This window comes from Prenolepis imparis, unplaced genomic scaffold (assembly GCF_030444845.1).
Source record: "Prenolepis imparis isolate NDT839.2.m4 unplaced genomic scaffold, iyPreImpa1.0 SCAF_17, whole genome shotgun sequence".
Taxonomy (NCBI): domain Eukaryota; kingdom Metazoa; phylum Arthropoda; class Insecta; order Hymenoptera; family Formicidae; genus Prenolepis; species Prenolepis imparis.
Window position 1 is genome coordinate 1618625 of NW_028141175.1, and position 18592 is coordinate 1637216.

At 40.5% G+C, this 18592-nt stretch overlaps 1 protein-coding gene and 1 long non-coding RNA gene across 3 annotated transcripts in view; one reads left to right on the forward strand and one right to left on the reverse strand.

The window, feature by feature from the left end:
- Positions 1-18592, reverse strand: part of Tio (zinc finger domain-containing protein tiptop) — a 119955-nt gene that overhangs the window by 20915 nt on the left and 80448 nt on the right. The window lies entirely within an intron of this gene.
- LOC145946586 (uncharacterized) lies at positions 9174-10319 on the forward strand. The gene is made up of 2 exons (XR_014427061.1): positions 9174-9728; positions 10019-10319. It is a non-coding gene; the product is annotated as an uncharacterized LOC145946586 (long non-coding RNA).

Below are 18592 nucleotides of genomic sequence, written 5' to 3' on the forward strand. Positions count from 1 at the left end.
TGTGTGCAAGATTTTACTATTGTTATCCGAGTTATCTGATTATCGCGCGCTTCCATCAGTCAGCCGCTTCCATCGGTTAGGCAAAGACGACCGTTAATTAAACGCGCATGCTCGTTATCTAATTTATATGCATCAATTTCTAAAATTCCTCTCGTATAGCTCCGTTACGGATTAGTGTGAATGGAAATTAGAGAAGCGTTCTTGTCGTTCGAATAACGGATGGGTGATGCGAGCGGCAGGTGCATCTCTCAATCTTCCCCTCTCACACGGCGACCTCAGTTAATTCACGTCCAACGACAAGCTTCGATTCTACGATGCAAATAACTCGCGCCTTAACTTGCACTTAGTATCTTGTAACATTCTAGCAATATTTATGACATGCGCGTTGCTATAACAGCTCTCTATTAATTTTTTCTTCACGTGTTTGTCTAATCATCGCTGCACAAAGAGCACATTGTGTCTCTTGTGTCGTCCTCTCTTGAAAATGTCAAAGAGCACTCGTCTTCGAATAATCGAAGACCGAGAATATTGCTTATATGTAAACTGAATAAAGTGTTATACGCCCGTTTTTAATTTTTGGTATTATATTCACTTTTCTACTTGGCCTGCTCCTCGCAACTCTGTACAGCAAGATTTATTTACATCGTATTCCTTTTACCCGCGTATTCTGGAGTCTATAAGTCACCTCTACTTTACGCGGAGGACTTAAAGTAATGCCACTTCATCGGTGGACAGTCGCCTAAATATAGTCCTACGTCCTACTAATATGCCGCGGTCTGCGATTTACGAAGCACTACCAACTATCATCTCGATGATTCGTCCGATGAATCACGGTTCAAATTGTGACAGAGAGAGTGGCTAAAATTTGCTACAACGGCAGTTACCTTCGCCCAAACTTGTCATCAGCTGCTCTTTGATACATATTTATTATAATCCGCAAAGTTTAACTATGTTAAATTATTTTTGAATTAGCTTTTAACACTTTTTTTTTAATATCTCAAGTAAAAATAAAACTTTATTACAAATTTCATTTGATATAATCGTCCACAAAATTCAACACACAAGAATGATTAAAAAAAAAAATCTTTGAAAGATTACATTAAGGTGACGTATGCATGCATACATATATGTATTGTGTTTACGCATTTCAATTTTGAAATGTTTTATCCGTTCGTTTATTAATAGTACTCTTTTCTACGATTATCTAAAAGTTTCTCCGTTAGAATACAATTAAACGTAAAAAATACGGAAAGTACACACGAGCACATTTTTCCTGTTACCCAAATACCGCCGGTGCACCGTGTAACACGTATTTTAAACTAAACGAACGCGAACTACGTGCACCCTTGCTCTCAGGCATTCGGCAGTATGTGTAGTTGGAAATGTCGGGGAAAGTTAGAGGAGTAGAGTTCGCTGAGGGAAATACGCGGCAGGGCGGAAGGAGGTGATGGCCAGGGGGTGGAGAGGTAGCAGTCAGTCAGTCAGTCAGTCCTCCGTCGCTCGGAGCCAGAGCAGTTCCAGCGTAGTCGTAAGGGGGCCGGGACCGAGGTTGGAACAGATTTATGCGACACACATGCGGCAAGGCGTATAACTCACTCGCTCGCCCATAATATCCACCCCCCGGGCCCCGCCGAATCCCGCTCTGCCCCTTTTCCTTCCAAAGGCATCCAGATGAGAGACAGACGCACCAATACTGTCGAACGTGAGACCGACGTGGCGATATTTATTACATATTGGGATTATGTTATCCCGATGGTTTCCATCGCGACGAGGCCCGAGTGTTCTGGAAATGCGCGAAAAACGATTCCGCCTACGAAGATGTAAGAGTGTATTTTAAACTCTGAAAGTGTTTCATCATCATATTACATACATATATACATATATGTATATGAAATCTGGATTTATTATCTTCTCGAATGTACACAATATTAAATTATAGATATTAAGACTCTTAATTAGGTGATTTAATTATTTATAACAGAAACATTAAGGTGACGATTAAAATATTAAATAAAGAAATAGATTGTTTAATTGGAGAAAAAAAGATGACAATATTGATAATTAGATCAATTCGATCAATCAATTTAATCAAAGAGTTATTATTGAACAAACATATTTTTCGATACTAGCTGGGGATTTGGAATATTGCTATATGTTTAAATAACGGTACGCGCCGTTATTTTCGTTTGTTTTCTTTGCAACGAATCGTTTCGTCCACGATCATCAATATCGCAGAAAAAGCTTTTTGCGCGAGAACGCTCTCGTAAATCCTGTAGACTTCTCGCTTTCGTCGGCTTAGCGTATATTCCCATAACGCGAATAAAAACGTCGGTGCAGCAGGATATGGTGGTCAGAAACGTTCGTAAATCGAGCAGCCAGTTTGCGCGCATACCGCACGAAAGGGAGCGAGAAAGTAAAGAGAAGGGGAGGAAGGGGCGAGAGAGAGAGAGAGAGAGAGAGAGACAGGGCAAAAGAGAGCATCAAGGGGGAAAAGAAAGAAAGTTCCGTATATGGGGTTATGCCCATACCGAGCCTAGTTAGTCTGGCATCGTACCACCTTTGTTTGCTCGCCCCACCAGCGGATATCATCCGTATGACCGTACGTACACAGAGGACCGGCACGCAAATCCACATAACGCGCACGCACACACACATCCGCATGTACGACATCCTACGCACACAACGACGTCCCGCCGCAGTAGCCGTAGCATTATATCGTGAGCACAGAAGTAATTTATAGTTGCAATAATTTATTGGGTACCATGGGGTTTATACTTGCCTGACGTGTAGCCATCCGTCACCGTCAGTGACGTCACCTCCCTCCACATAATGACTACCTACACCCCTGACTCTTTCCCCCTCTGTACGATCCTACCTCCCCCCATCTCGCCCTCCTCGATCCCCCTGCCGTGTGTCTCAGTACTGAGAAACGCGCACCCTTCTGCGTACCTTACTCCACTCCTCGCACGGCCAACTAGAGCATTCGTTTAATTACACTTCCTGGTTTACAGGAATATCACTTGCTTACGATATTATAATATTACTTGCTTGTCGCAGATAAGATAATGAGTGATGCGGACGCAAGTCTAATGGTAGTAGTTAAAGATGCACGAACACTTGCAACTTTTATTAACGTTCACTAACACATTTACGTCTGTGAAAAATTTACTCGTGAGAAGATGTGCAGTAGTGAATATTAAATTTTATTTTTATTCCACTATTAGTCACGATCACGACAGATTTGCTTTTATTTTCTTTAAAAGTATATATCTTGTCCTCAATTCTAAAATAATTTTCGCGATTTTTTTACTTATTTATAACCGTACACATAATTCGCTCCCCCTCTCCTTCCTTTCAGCAGAGATTTAAACTTACATTTGAAAACAGTACAAAGTACAAAAGGTACAAATTGAAATAATTAATTTTTCAGAGGACTAAAAAATGCGACATTAGTTTTTATAATCGGCGAAATTTCTACAAGCATGACTCAGCTGTACGCTTATACATTACTGCAGCGAAAAAGAATGGATGAACGATTGGATGGTCGAGCAGAAAGAGCGGGCACAAATCATTTGATAAAGCAGTAAGTAGAAAAAATTGTCCGAAAATTCGAGCGGAAGATGCGCGAAAGGGAGAACGTCATCTCGGAGGACTCGGGCAATAACGATTTTTCACGGAGCAAAATCGTGGAGAAGCGCTCGTATATTCTCCGCGCAGCAGAAGTTCGTTCGTCTGACGGACAGCGTCGAGTAAGACGGGATGACGTGAGGCCGCGATACGTCAAGCCTCTTCCTCCCACCCGACCTTCTACCCGCGCGCTACATCGCCTCTCTCACCTTGTTCGATTTCACATACACATAGCGCGAGCGCGAGAGTTGTGCGATGATGTAGCAGAGTGTTGGTAGCGCGGCGGTGGCGATAGTAGTGGTGCCATCGCAGTCACCAGAGGCGCCTTCTGATGGCTGGCAGAGATGACGAGTTGGTCCAGAGCTAGATATGCTCGTCACGTTCCTGGCTCCTGAGAGGCACGACGACGAAGGTGGGAGAAGGAGGAGGCAGCGGTGTAGCGGTGGCGGTGATGGTAGTGGTGGAAGCTGAGGGTGCGAGTGGAAGTGACGTTGACGGGCGTTTGTCACTGTCCTCGGCAAATAATATCCAACACAGCCCGCTATACTCACCCCATCACCTCCGCAAACCTTCCTCAGGACGAGAGGCCCATAGTGGAAGTCGCGTATGTGCGTATTCGCGAGTGCAGGTGTGCTGGTGTTTGTGCCGGCTTCGTATTATGCATTTCTATATAGATACGTACTCTCCTCATACCATCGCTATGTGAGGAATGGTCGTTCGCTGTACATTTTCTCGTTCAACGCACTCACCCCACTGCGCGGACTTGCTTTATACCCTCGGCGCTACTTTGTGACTACCTTCCCATCTTCGCCACCCTCGTCATCGAGTCTCGCGCTTCGATGGTCGCGACGGGAGTACGGGAGGAGCTACAATTTATCGGTGGCCATTGGCAACTCCTTAATTAAATTCAGGATCGCAGATAGAAACGAGGGAAATGGATTGTATTGATACTCGCCGCGACACAGAGGAAAAAGAATCTTTCGCGCGGCATATCTTTTCACCAATCGAACTAAATACCTACTCTCAATGATTTTATATTTCATCACATGGCTCACAAAAACTCGTCCATCGTGACAACTAGATACGTGCTGTTGTCTCGCCAAATATTCTCTCTCTCGTAACACTATTACTATAATAGTATATTAAAATGATGGATACATATTAATAATCGTTAGCATCAGCTGAACATCATCTGTTTACCATATGTCACGTCAGTACATGCTCTTAGATTACGTGGCACAAACTCAACAGCGTAGAACGACTAAAAATGGTAATGAATTAGAAATTAGCATCATGAAAAATGAAACTTGGCTAATTGTCGGAAGGTTCGATTTCCTATTCCCACGGAGAAGGATAATTAGTGGAACTTATTCGACCTGTCGGAACAGACAGGTTCTGTGCGAAGGAGGGCGACGAGTTCAACACGGTGAAGGGGTCGTCGAAACAGAAAAAGGCAAGGGTGGAGGTCTTGGCGACAGCCGTCAATCGATTGTCAACCGGATCAACCGACCAACCTAACTTCAGAATCTCCCCTCTCCTTCGTATACGCAACCAGTTACCTCTTGCTTGTTTTCTCCTTCTTATTTCTTTTGATTTTATCCTTTTCTTTAATATAAATAATTACTTTCAAGAACGACGAATAATTACGAAAAAAGCACGAGTGCGTTGAATAATTGTGATTTTTTTTCGTGGATAATCGACGCGAGCAAAAATTTTGTCATCTTTATAAATCTCGTAGTAAACTCTTTCGCTCGTTTCGAGAAACTTTTACATTAAGAAGTATATATATAAAGAATAATTGTGTGCATTCAAAAGCTACTCGAAAAATAACATGTTATTTTTTCGATGCTATTTATAGAGTAAAAAAAAATTTTATAGAAATTAAAATATATACTTTTTAGAAAAAAAAACGATAAACTGCGTTAACACTCTTAATGATAATTTTAAAATTATAATCTCGGATGAAGCTCTATGAATCTTGTAAAGATTGTTATTATCCAACAAATGGAGAAATTGTATAAATAAATATAATCTATATGTATGTATATATAATAAAATTCAGAGCTTTTCTCTCTCTTAATTAATGCTTGCGTATACAAGTTTGAGCACGAAAACAAATGACTCCATTTAGAATTTGATAATAACGATCTCTGTGGTTCGTAGAATTTCATCTGAAATTATAAAATCAAGAGCCACACATCTATCGGTTTTTTTTCTTCTAAAAAATATATATACAGGGTGTTAAAAAAGTGGCGGATACGCTGTATAGGGGTGAATTCCTGAGATTATTTGGAGACGATTTTTCCTCAGTGAAAATGTCGAGGCACCAATAATTTTCGAGTTATAAGTAATTGAAAATAAAGGGCTTTTCGTAAACTAAGTATTGTGGAATTAAAATATTAACAAAACTACATTCTTCAATTAATTTCAAGTCGACTTTAATTTAATAGAATTTTAATTTAAGGCTTAGTTACCAAGATATATGATGGCAAAAATTGGGAGCTTGCAAAAAATGATGACTTCTCTCGACATTTTCGTTGAGAAAAAATCGTCTCCAAATAACCTCAGGAATTCACCCCTATACAGCGTATCCGCCACTTTTTTAACACCCGATATATACTTTATTTCTTTGAAAACAAGTTTTTCGAATCTATATGAAAAAATATATATATGTTTATCAAATAAATATATTTCTCTTTATAGTTATAACAGTTTTAAATTACACACAAATTTCACGTGCTAATGTATGTGCTGTTGTAATGAACTACATTGAAGCATAGGATGCGCGTATAGTTCACATTGCAAAGGGGTGGAAACATCAAGGGGAAATTTAATTGAGCGTTCAAAACCGCGGTGTGTTCAATTTGCTTCGATTAACGTCTCTTCTCTCGCGCTGTGGGAGCATCGCGGGTTTAAAACGAAAACGGCGAAGGGGAAAGACGAGTGTCCTGATGGAGAAAAGGAAGGGTAGAGAAGAAGAGAGAGAAGCAGAGGGGAAGGAGGGATGTAATCAGTCTCTCGAATGCCAAGTGACGAGCTGTCCTTCGGAATGACGACTGGACATCGAGCGTCCCTGTCTCTTCTTCCCGATCCATCCTTTTCAAGGCTCACCTTTGCCCACCCCTACTTCAACAACTCCAGACATCCCCCTTTTCTCCCTCGCGCGCCGATAGAGCTTGATAAGTATAGAAGCGAGAGCCAATACGTATACAATATACACCAACACTTGCGTCGACCAAGGGGGGGAGGGAGGGAGAGTCGTAGGAGTAGGCACCCTCCTAGCAGCCTTTCCGGACTCTCCCCACCGTCGATATCAAGACTGCCGTCCGACAGATCAATGCTGTGAGCGGCGACGACGCCTGGGCGTCCACCGTCGTCTCCTCAAACGGACGGATGGACATGGACGGACCCTCGAAAATCGGCTGACAGCTTTGCAGGATCTAACCTAGATTGCTTCCAAAGAACCATTGTGCGCATTCGAAGCTGCTTGAGAATCAAGCTGCATTGTAGTAACTGATTAACGGCCGAAGCTAGTTCGCCGAAACAAAGTTGTTATTTATAAAACAAAAGGGGTTCAGCTAATCACTATTCGTGACGTCCATCGCATTGATAAAATCGACAAAATAATTTATAAGCGTTATAATTATATAGTTATCAGATAAGATTATTTTATTTGATTATAACTTTTTCTAATTATTGGAAAATTATTATAGAATCGATTGGTCTTAAATAAAGTAACAGATTTTTTCTAAATATAATAATTTATAATTACAATTTATACATTATTTTCTTAGACTTTTAATATAATTATATCAGTTTTTTCAAATTTTTTTATTATGCAAAATTCGCGAGGACGAAATATTCGATGGTGGTAAAATTATGTAAAAAAATATGTAAAGGCAAGTCGCGAGAAAGTTTCATGGTAAAGTTTATACCAGCGTCAAACGCAAGTTTCAGAGAAAAACATAATGTTTCAAAAGAATCGATAAACAGCAATATCTGTTGCTTCTGAAAACGTTCTTCGAAAGAGTAGTGGGTCCGCGCGAGCGAGCTGACGGACGAATGAAACCACACCCGTAAGCTTCATTGCATATTCAGCGAGTGGAACCTTGCGGGCAAGAGGATTTTGTCTTGAACTTCGCATGGAGCAAGATCCGGATGTGGGAAGGACGGCAAGATGTCAACGCGGCGAAAGAACAGGGGGGGAACGACACGAGCCATTGGACTTCGGAAGGAGTCAGTCCTTTCACGGGACTTTAGAATATCGTTCTGCGGCGGTTTATTGGTTTTGTTTCCGGTGGATCCCTGGGGCTTGTGCCGCATGGCGTGAGAGGGAGAAGGAGGAAAAGGCGAGACGTTGAAGCGCGGCGAGTGTGATTACAAGGGTGGTGATGCGGTGACGGCGAGTTATTCGAGAGTAAAGCGGGAAAGCTGGAAGAGGGAATTTGGCCTGGAAGGACATACGTATGTAACTACACGGTCCCGCCTCCTTCACCGGGCGGACGAGACATGCATTCCTCGCGTTTTCCAGAGTGTCCACTTGAGCGGATCGTCCGGAAGAAGAGTGAAACGCGATAAAACTAATCTCGGCGGAGTGCAAAGAGTCTCCTTATATCTTGTCCTCTATCTTCTCTCTTCGGTTCTTCGCGTGTTTCTCCAGATTCGACCAAACAACGACGCCAACGACGCCAACGTCGACAACAGGATAAATAGCGGGATCGAGAGAGTGAGAGAAATGCCTCGGTCGGTGGCGGCAAATTGACGCGCGCGCGACTGACTGTCTCGATCACATAAATGCGGACACAAAACGCAAACTAACTTCAAGCTCTCGCGATTGCGAGGACGTCGAGCCAATACGTGATTTCCGACTGGCGTCTCAATGGACGTCAGAACCACTTCTCTGCCAGTCATCCGTAACGAAGGACGTACATTCGCAGACGGGAGCAGATACTGAATATCCTACACATGTAATGTAACAGAGTTCGCGCTAATCTCCGTAACGCACAATCGAGAGCTACGTAATAGAGACGTAAACCTCGAATGGATGAACGGAGGGCTGGTTTTGAACACAAGCTTGAAGTATAGTTTATCTTAAGATCGTGGTTGTCGATGAAAGGCTTGTCGTACGTAAGACATGCTATCGAATTGCAAACTACCAGTGAGAATTGATAACAAGATTCCGTTACGCGATCTTATTCGATCGAAATAACCCGGTTGTCTTTTATAAATACCCCGTGTTTGATTAATATATATATTTTTCCACAACAACTCGTAGCGTTAAATGTCACGCATGTCTTAATAAACTTTGTTGAAAACACGCTCTATATAATTGCTCATAGTCTCTAGCTGCAGAAACGCGAGACGTTTTCAGCATAAAGCGCGCGGAATAAAGGCGCAACAAAAATGGCGCATTGTCTCAGCGAAGAGAAAAGAACGACTGGAACGGGAGGAGAAAAAGCGAGGAAAAAGGGAAAGAGAAAGAAAGAGTTCAAAGTGATTGCTTAAAGGATCGATTAAAGCATCCGCCGAAGACAGTGTCGAAACGCTTCAGTCCGACAATTTGAAGGAAACTGGACGGCGACGATCCAAAGGTCCGAGGCCAGGGGTGTGGTACGCGAAGGGTAAGCGTGAGTTTGCAGTAACGAAAGAGAGAAAGCCCCGGACGTCTCGATATGCGTGCACGCGAGCGTGTACGTGTGTGTGTATATTCGACGAAGGCGAAGAGAGAACGAGCGAGATCTAAAACGGGAGAGAGCGAGAGGTCGGCTGTTTCATCTGTCACCTGCAGACGCCGCCTTCCTTTCCGTCATCGTCCCTCTCACCCGACCGGCAGCCACCCCCTCCCCCCGTCGACCCCCTTTAATAATAACAACAATAGAGCTGGGCTAGCGGCGGTCGGTCGTCGTCGTGGCATGTGGACCGGGGGTGGACGTCAGCGAGAAGGGGTCAGGAGGAGACGGGGAAGGAGTGGTGTCGGTGGTAGGGTATGGGTCACAAGACGGCCGTGTCACGTCCGCTTCCAGCCTCAACCCTCCTTCTCGACAGGTCCACCCCGCGTGTCAACCTCATCCAGGGGCGTACGGTCCTCTCTTCCATCTCAGGTACATCTCGCACGTTCACGCAAATGCGCGTATTCCAAGATTCGATATCTACCCTTCAGTCGCTTCTCTATGTGTATGTGTGTTAATTTTCTTCTTCTTCGTGCATTGATATATATATATATATATATATATATATATATATATTGTTTATCGAAAGAGCAATCTAGGTACGCAGATAGAGAAGAAACAATGCGTAAGAAATATATTTGTATAATCTAACAGATAAAAACTCTATCAAGAGTAGATAGAAAAGTGAGAATATTTAACGAAAATGACACATTTTTTTCCAGAAGCAGTCGCGAAGACCGATCCGTCCCTGACTTCATCTAGCCCCACCTTTTACTAGCGTCCGTCCGTCGGCTCGTCTCCCCACCCCGCCTTTCGCGACCCTTATTACACGTCGCGGCTCAACTTCATCAGGGGGATGTCGCACCACTCTCACGAGTACGAGCATTAACCTACACACGCGGGTTCCGTCACGTGTACGTGCACGCTACGTGGCAATGCTAATGTCCAGGAATGCAACCGTGTATGTAGATGCATCTGCAGTATTTCGCGATAATAGCGCACCTCGAGTACGAAATGTCTCGTGCAATGTAATTATAATTTTACAATATATAATATATATAATATATATATATATATATATCTTTAGTTTGCACAATATATATTGTAAAAATATAATAAAACTTTTGCACGTGTATCTCTTTAGTTACATATTAAACTTGCCTACTTGCAAATTGTACAACATGTTCAGAAAACTCTTATCAAAAATATAAAATTATAGAGAAAATTGTTTAAAAAATAATAGATGCGACATCTTGTGTATAACATATAAATAATCGTAAGAACAAGCTCTGTTCCCAAGTAGCACGGTAGATCGGTTGTAGCATTCTAAATTCCACAAACTAAAAAGCAGCTATAACCGCTCTCCCTACGTTCCTCAATGCTAGCAAGTCGTAATCAATAATGGAAGGGTAAATGTTGTTCTCGATGAGGAAGCTTGTTAGTTCATACAATTTCTGAATTGTATCCGAACACGCTTTTTTAATTGTATTGCCTCATAGTAGATTGAGCGTGACGCACATTTTGTGACAGCATATACTACGCTACAGTAGATCGAAATCGGCTGTACTTTATCGCTCCCGCTTCTATCGCTTTACAGTAGACCAAAAGTAGGTAGTATTTCATCCATGCTTCCTTCAAACTACAGTAGATCATAAGTAATTGGTATTTCACTTCCACTTCTATCGCACTACAGTAGATCGAAAGTAATCTGTATTTCATGCCAGCTTCTATCGCACTACTGTATATTGAAAATAATTTGTATTTTATGCCAGCTTATATTGCACTACAATTCATTGAATGTACCTCACATTTCTATCTGTTTATACACTATATTAATAGTCCTTTATAAATTTCCGTAAAATTTTATATTTATTATTAAATTATATTCATTATATATAAATTGAATATAAATTGTATATAATTGACCTAAATAGTCACTTATTTGTAAAAAATGCATTAAAAGTGCAGATAAAAGTAGTCTCTCGGAATAAATAAGATGAATAGGAAAACAACTGTATCTTATTTAATAAACAATAATTACTACAAGACTGCGATATGTATAAACAAATTAAATCGAGAAAAGGCCATAGACAGTCATAGCGATTCTTGGTGCTCAAATAATATTTGTGTGATTATTTTTAATTTAATAAAATCTTATAGATAACCTCTGCGATACTTTCTACGATGCTACTGAGAAGATACTGAAACTTAGCTTTCTTTCCACTCACAGATAAAAACAAAGAAATATTAAAACAAAGAATGATAATACATAATAGAATATGTATAGGACAAAATCAGTTAACAACGGTAGCATGATAATATGATAAAATCCTATATGCTAGAGATGAACACACATTACCTAAATGCGTATAGATCTATAATAATTGGATACATTCCATCAGTATATAGTAATTAAAATGTTTCATCGTTGAACTACAACAGTAGCATGATATTGTAATAAAATCTTATTTTCCCGTAAAGCGCGTATGCATGAAATTAAATATAATCAGGTAGATGCCATCAACAAGTCACTATGACAGTGCTACATTATTTCGATACTGTTACTTCATATTAATGAAATTGTAGCCAATTTTTAGTATGCTCTCCAAATGTTAGGAATAATACACATACACTATCGGATTAGTATATTTCTAACTGAAGTAAGAATATAGAAACTTCGAAAAGTTATATACAGTAGGATACATGTAGAATGCTTTCGGCAGGAAATTGTTGATGAATTTATCGTGCAAGAATTGAAATAATTTAGTAGAACACAAATGTAGCGAAGAAACAGGTAGCTTCTTCATTTAATTTACTATGCGTGAAGAATTGTCAAATATTATTCATGTACAGGTTGTGCGTTCTCCTTTTGCTACCTGGGTGTTAAATAAGCGCGATACGTGCGATGAGTACGGATATTTTACTTAATTACGAGTGATTATGCGCTTATAGACAATCAAACGGCGTCGCTCGAAATACTTTTTGTCAGGAACTTTGTAATTTCGCGCATGAGTCACGGGAGCGTGTCCGGACCATTAATCGTTCGTAATTTCATTCAATTTAATTACCTGGCCGACGCGCTCAAACCGAACGAGGCATTAAACCGTCCATACTGAACGTAGTGTTTGCATTTTAATACGCAGGACTGATGTTCTCGGTTCGCGTAACACTTTCGCGTTATCTGATAATAGGCGCGTAATGAGCGCGTCTCTACGTCGGTTAATGGCCAACAATTAGCAGCGACGAATTGTATCTACATATAATGAGCGTTCTTTTTTTGCATATTACTCACGAATTGCTCACGAGCCGCGTCTTACAATTGCGGTTATTGCAAAGTACATCTCACAAAGTTGACTTACCTGAAACAAAAAGATCATCAAGTCGGTCAGGTACGAGTTCACAGTAAACGGATCACAGTTAGTTACTTTGAAACAAGATTTACTTTTAATAATGAAAACACCGTGATTACACTCGTGATACAAAGATGGTGTTATAAACATTGTTAATCGACAATTAAATTTTCCTCTTATCAGATCGTTCGTATTCAACTAGTACATTATGCAATCTTTCTCTGTTGAATGATTCAAAGGCTTTGACGAGGACGATAGATTTCGCATTACCGATGCATCCGCGAAAATCCGGAATTTCAGCGATAATTTTTTTCCCGATCGATAGGTCGATACAAAACCGAAATAATTTGATAAATGCATGGGCCATTGCGCATAATGACAGCCTCTCGCTGCATTTTGCCCCGGGCGTCACACTCTACTCCCACCCCTTTCCCCACTCATTTTTTTATTTTTTTTTTTCGGCCAAAAGGTAATCCAATCGAGAACGATGATTGAATTATTAATTGAATGACGCGCGTGGCCGGGGTCATACGCGTGCTGCCGCGTATTCGACCTCTCTCTCGCAACGATGAGACGGTTGCTCATCGCGAATAATTCGTCGAGCTCGTGTAGGTAGTGCCTTTTAATGCGTCTCGAAAAATGTATCGACAACCGATAAACCGACAGAATTAAATTTCTCCTCTTTCCCGTGCTTTTACTGCAGCAGCAACAGCAATAGCAATAGCAGTAGCAACAGCAACAGCGGCAGCGGCAGCACGCCGAAAGACAGGGGGATGTGCGCGAAAATAGATTTCGTTTTAAATTCCCGGCCGTACGCACCATTTTCAATTAAAAATTTATCAGCATACCCGACGAATATGTATCCGATATTTCTTTCGCATTGTTATATAATTATGACAATATGCGTCCGCGCGCGTCGGACGGATCGGGTAACGCGCGTATCGGACAAGCCGAACAAAGTGCCCCCCTTTCCACCGGTGCCGGTGTATCTACCCGTCAACGTGAAATTCGCTGTAATCCTCGCACAAGCTCCCCGTTTGCGTCGCTCAAGCGGATTCTCTTTTGGATCGACTTTGGAATTAACGCGGACGCTCCTGGGACGACTGAAACACAGTACGAGACGAGAGAGAGACGGACAGAAAAAGAGCGGAAAAAAAAAAAAAAAAAAAAAAAAAAAAAAAAAAAAAGATTATGATCTAGAGACGGTAGGCCGCGACGGGGGCTTTGTCTCGATCTCGTCGACGACGACCTTGAATGATCTCGCCCTCAGAAATTTGATCGACACCGGTCAAACGAGTAGACCGGACTTCAAACGTGTGCGCCCCTGCCGCCTTCCTCGTCTCTTTCGCCCTCTTCTCCTCCTTCTTTCCTCCTTCCTCCTCTTCCGAGTTTTGTTCAAGTGGTCGGACGTTGGTTGGAAGTTCGTTTCACGCGGTGGACAGTGAGAAGACGAGGTAGAAGAAGCGGCAGCGATCCCGTCTACCAGGGAATAGTCGGGAGACGGGCGCGGCGGAGTAACTCGGAAAGTGTCAGAACGATAATCTGACGCTGGCAACGTGATGGACAGAACGAACGGTCCACTTCGCCCTCAGCTCTCACGTCTTCCCGTCATTCTTTTCTTTCCTCGTCTCCTTCTGTCTTCGCACCTCGATTAATGCAAGACACACATCGGGCTGTATTAAACGCGGTCCGCGCGTTCTCACCAACGACATATGCAAGTTTCCCTCGCGTCGCGCAAATAGACGTGTGTCGTTAAATTTTTTAAATCTTTTAAGCTCAAATGTGTATCAGATTGATTGTGTATTAAATTAATATGTGTAAAAAAATATGTATTATTTTGTAATACAGCGTATATATAATCGCGTGTTATATACATAGAATATAATATAAAATACTTTATCAATATTTTACGGATATATAGAGAAAATAAATCTATCTATCAGTGAACTATTAAATAATTTTGATGCAAACAGACTTGGAAAAACACACATCATTACATCATTTTAAATAATTGAGATTAAAATCATAGAGCTTACGTTGCTCTCCGTTTATCGAGATCGTGATATCGCTATTGATTTTCCAAAAAGTTGACGTTACAATCGCCACGGTAAAGAATAAAAATTCGATAAGAATCGCTTTCTCGAGGAGGCGCTAATTTTAAAGTTCTTTATATCGCGCCGCTCGAGCGAGAAACGAGGATTAAGTAGTAAGTTTATAGTCCAATCCGCGAGATAGAGTGTGCATACGCGAAATGTAAATAGGAGCGACAGGATAATAATGAATGCTCGTAGAATAGTAATGAGGCAGATGCAGTGATAAAGAGAAGATAAGAAACGGAGAAAGTACGTACGCACGTATCTCAGGGCGACGTGTACATGAGTTACAAAGCAGGGGCGATCAATAATGCTCTTTTATAAAACGTACAGCGTGTGACTTAAAAGAGAATTTAGACGTTGATTTAAGCACGCGGCTAACGTGATTTATCGCTGGTGCTGGTTCCGCAATGCACGACCCGTAACATTTATTGTTCTTCTGCGAGCGTATACGTACGTACGTATCGCCTTTTTTTCCTCCTTTCCAGAAATTGAAAAAGAATGCGCGGCTGGGGAGAAGACATGGGAGAAACAAAATCGGAGACCATCGCAATCCTGAGAGAAACCTTTCGTTCCGACGTCGCTCCGGCCTGACGCGACTGTCGCGAGAGAGATCAGGATTTATCCGCAAAGGGAAGACAGCTCGCATATGTAACGTATAATTCATAAACGAATGCTATGAAAGAAAAATCCGACAGATGTAATACGAATCGCGTGTGCAGTATTCGATGAACGCAGATTGCCAATAATTGCGAGAATTGTTAGTTGGCAACGGTAAACGACACACCTATTTCGCTGAATAAAACAACATCACTTTCGACAATTTCGCTAACGATTAGATTCGAGATGTTGCGAGACTACTTTATGCATCGGTGCATCACCATGGCTGCGCATCATTTCACTCCGACAAACGAAAAGCTACGAGAGGAGGAGAATTATACGCGAAGTGGTAACGAGAAGCTAAGCGACCTCGACCAGTGGTCCTATTTCCGAATATTAATTCCAATCTCGTCTCACTTTGAATCATCGTCTGCTGCTCCGGTGTGAGACGAAAACCAGGTGCATCGAGACGGATCGAGGTCGTCGCGACGAGGATGTTAATTGCGACGCGACACGTAACAGCGAGGTCTCATCTTCGATGGCTTCTTCTTCTTCTTCTCACTCCCGGATTCGATTCACCGATTGATTCCGACAGACGTAATTAGACTGCGCGTATAATCGAAATAATTTACACCAGTTGGCTCTCGCGCTTGACGCTTGTCTGTCTCGTAGTTGAGGAAATTGCGCGTCGGATAGGTCAAAGTGATACTGCCGTGCAATTTTTCTAATTAGAGCGAACCAACGAACGAAAGAAATATACCGGACGCATCGCGTGACAAGTGCAATTAATTCACATTACATTCGCGCAAGATGATTCATGAGCTGACCAAGTCAGCTAGATAGTAATCCTTTAGGAATAGCGGGTAATGGTATATAAGTTTGACATTCGCATATACAAAATCTTTGATCTTTCGTGCATCAATGTAAAGTACTGTAGACCATTACAAGCTACACTCCATAATAACGATCGACACGATTGTAAAGGATCTCCTTTCTATTTTCACACACAGACGCATTAGTCTGACACATATGTGACATAAGTCTCCCATTTGTAATATTAACGCGCAGCTCTAGCTTATTATTTATAGAACCAGAATCGAGTACAATGACCCGTGCTGCACATTGTATCAACGTCAAGGTTTAAAAGCGATGGTTTATGACACAGAAAGACAAGGAACTCGCGGTGACTCGCGTCATCTTCCGACATTAGCGTAGATTCGATAACTCTTTTCATTTTTACAAGGACAAATGCCTCCGACGCGAAGGAACCACCTGCACACTTTCAACGGCAAGTACAGAGTGCCCATTGTGCCTCCTTTTCAAGCGGCAGCTCACCTGGAATCACCCACAACGATAAGATCTAACGAAATCGGTTGTCCCGCGGGGAATTAAAAATGAGGGTGGAACACCCGCTGGCAGGTAGAGGAGGACCGTATTATCCGTCTCATCCTTATCACGCGGCCTCGCATAAATCGCAGTTGGGGCACGCGAGTGTCGAGGATCGCGATCGCGCGTCTTCCTTAATCTGGCTCGAAAGGTCTAGCATCTCCAGGGGCGGATTCGTATGATAGGTAATAAAATATAAACTTTGCAAAAACTCTCAAAAGACTTCCCTAAATAATTTCATCTATAACAATACTTGACTCAATCACACATGACTTTCCCAAAGTCATACATACATATACTAACATAAGATAAGATAAGAAATAAGTGTTTCCCCCCTAATGAATGTGTTATCGGCATAAAATTTTGAAACCATCCCTGCTCCTGACTTTCTGCACTTTCGTTCAAAGAGTCTTTACTGCGCACGGACCTGAAACACCGATGAATTTTTCTCCTCTGCCCTGAGAGAAGAGAGTGTAGTCCGTTATTAACCCGGGCGCCCGCCGAAACGACCCGCCATCGCTCAATCGCTCGAGCCGCCTTCGCGTCTTCCTCGACTCGTCGCCGATCGGTGCTCTTCTCTCTAAATATCTCCTCCTTCAAGATAATATAGCGATGCCGGGTAACGAGTTTATAAAGGGAGTCGTTGGATTTCTTTGAAAGTAAAACTTTACCCGCCGCCACGTCTGTGCACCATATTTGTGTGTTAAATAAAAATTGACAATTGTCAATTATAGTTGCACAAATATAACGGCCAAGAATATTCATTGCATCATCTATAATTCTATTTGAGATTGAACTAAAGACAATTACATCTGTACGAGAATTTTGTAGAGTTAATAATTTCCGCTCTTTGCGTAAAAGAATTAGCGAATTCACCGTGACAAAGAGATATAAATTATGATATAATCATGTGAAATTATAATGTAAAATAACATAAGTAAATATAGGCAAGTTTTGATAGAGAATTTGAAATATACAATTTATAGAATAATAATAAAAATACACAACACCTTATATATTGAGATAAGGTATATTCTATACAATTAACGATGCGGAAAAACATATAAATAAGCTCCCTATTTGATGGAGAGGGGGGGGGGAGCCCCCATGGAAAAATATATATATTTAAAAATATATTCTAAAATATATTTTATACATATATAAATATATATTAATATATATATAAAATATATAAGTGCATATAAGAAATTAAATCATTTTTTGCCGCTTATAATATATTTATAATATATGCAAAAGTATATATGAAATATAAGTCTGCATATAGAAAATTATATAATTTTTTGTTATTACAAAATATAAATAGTATATATTTATGTATACATATATGCAAAAAGATATTTATACATATGCAAAAATATATTTATATATATATGTAAAAATATATTTATAATATATATGAAATATAAGTTTGCATATACAAAATTTAATCATTTTTTGCCGTTTAGGGTTATATAACAAATATAAGTAAAGAATATATATTTGTAATATATGCAAAAATATATACATAATATAAATATAATATATATATTTGTATATATATTATATATATATATATAATATATATATATAATATATATATATATAATGTAAATATAATTCTATTTACAAAGTTAATATATACCATACATATATGCAAGAATCCTATATTAATATATGTATAACTATATAAAGATTATGTGATATATATATATGATAGAAATATATACACATATATTACACACACATATATATATATATATATATATATATTTCTTTATACAGTTTAAGTGATATCACACATATATGGAAAAATCCAATTATAATAATATATACAAATTATTATTCAAAATATATAGCATATATATAT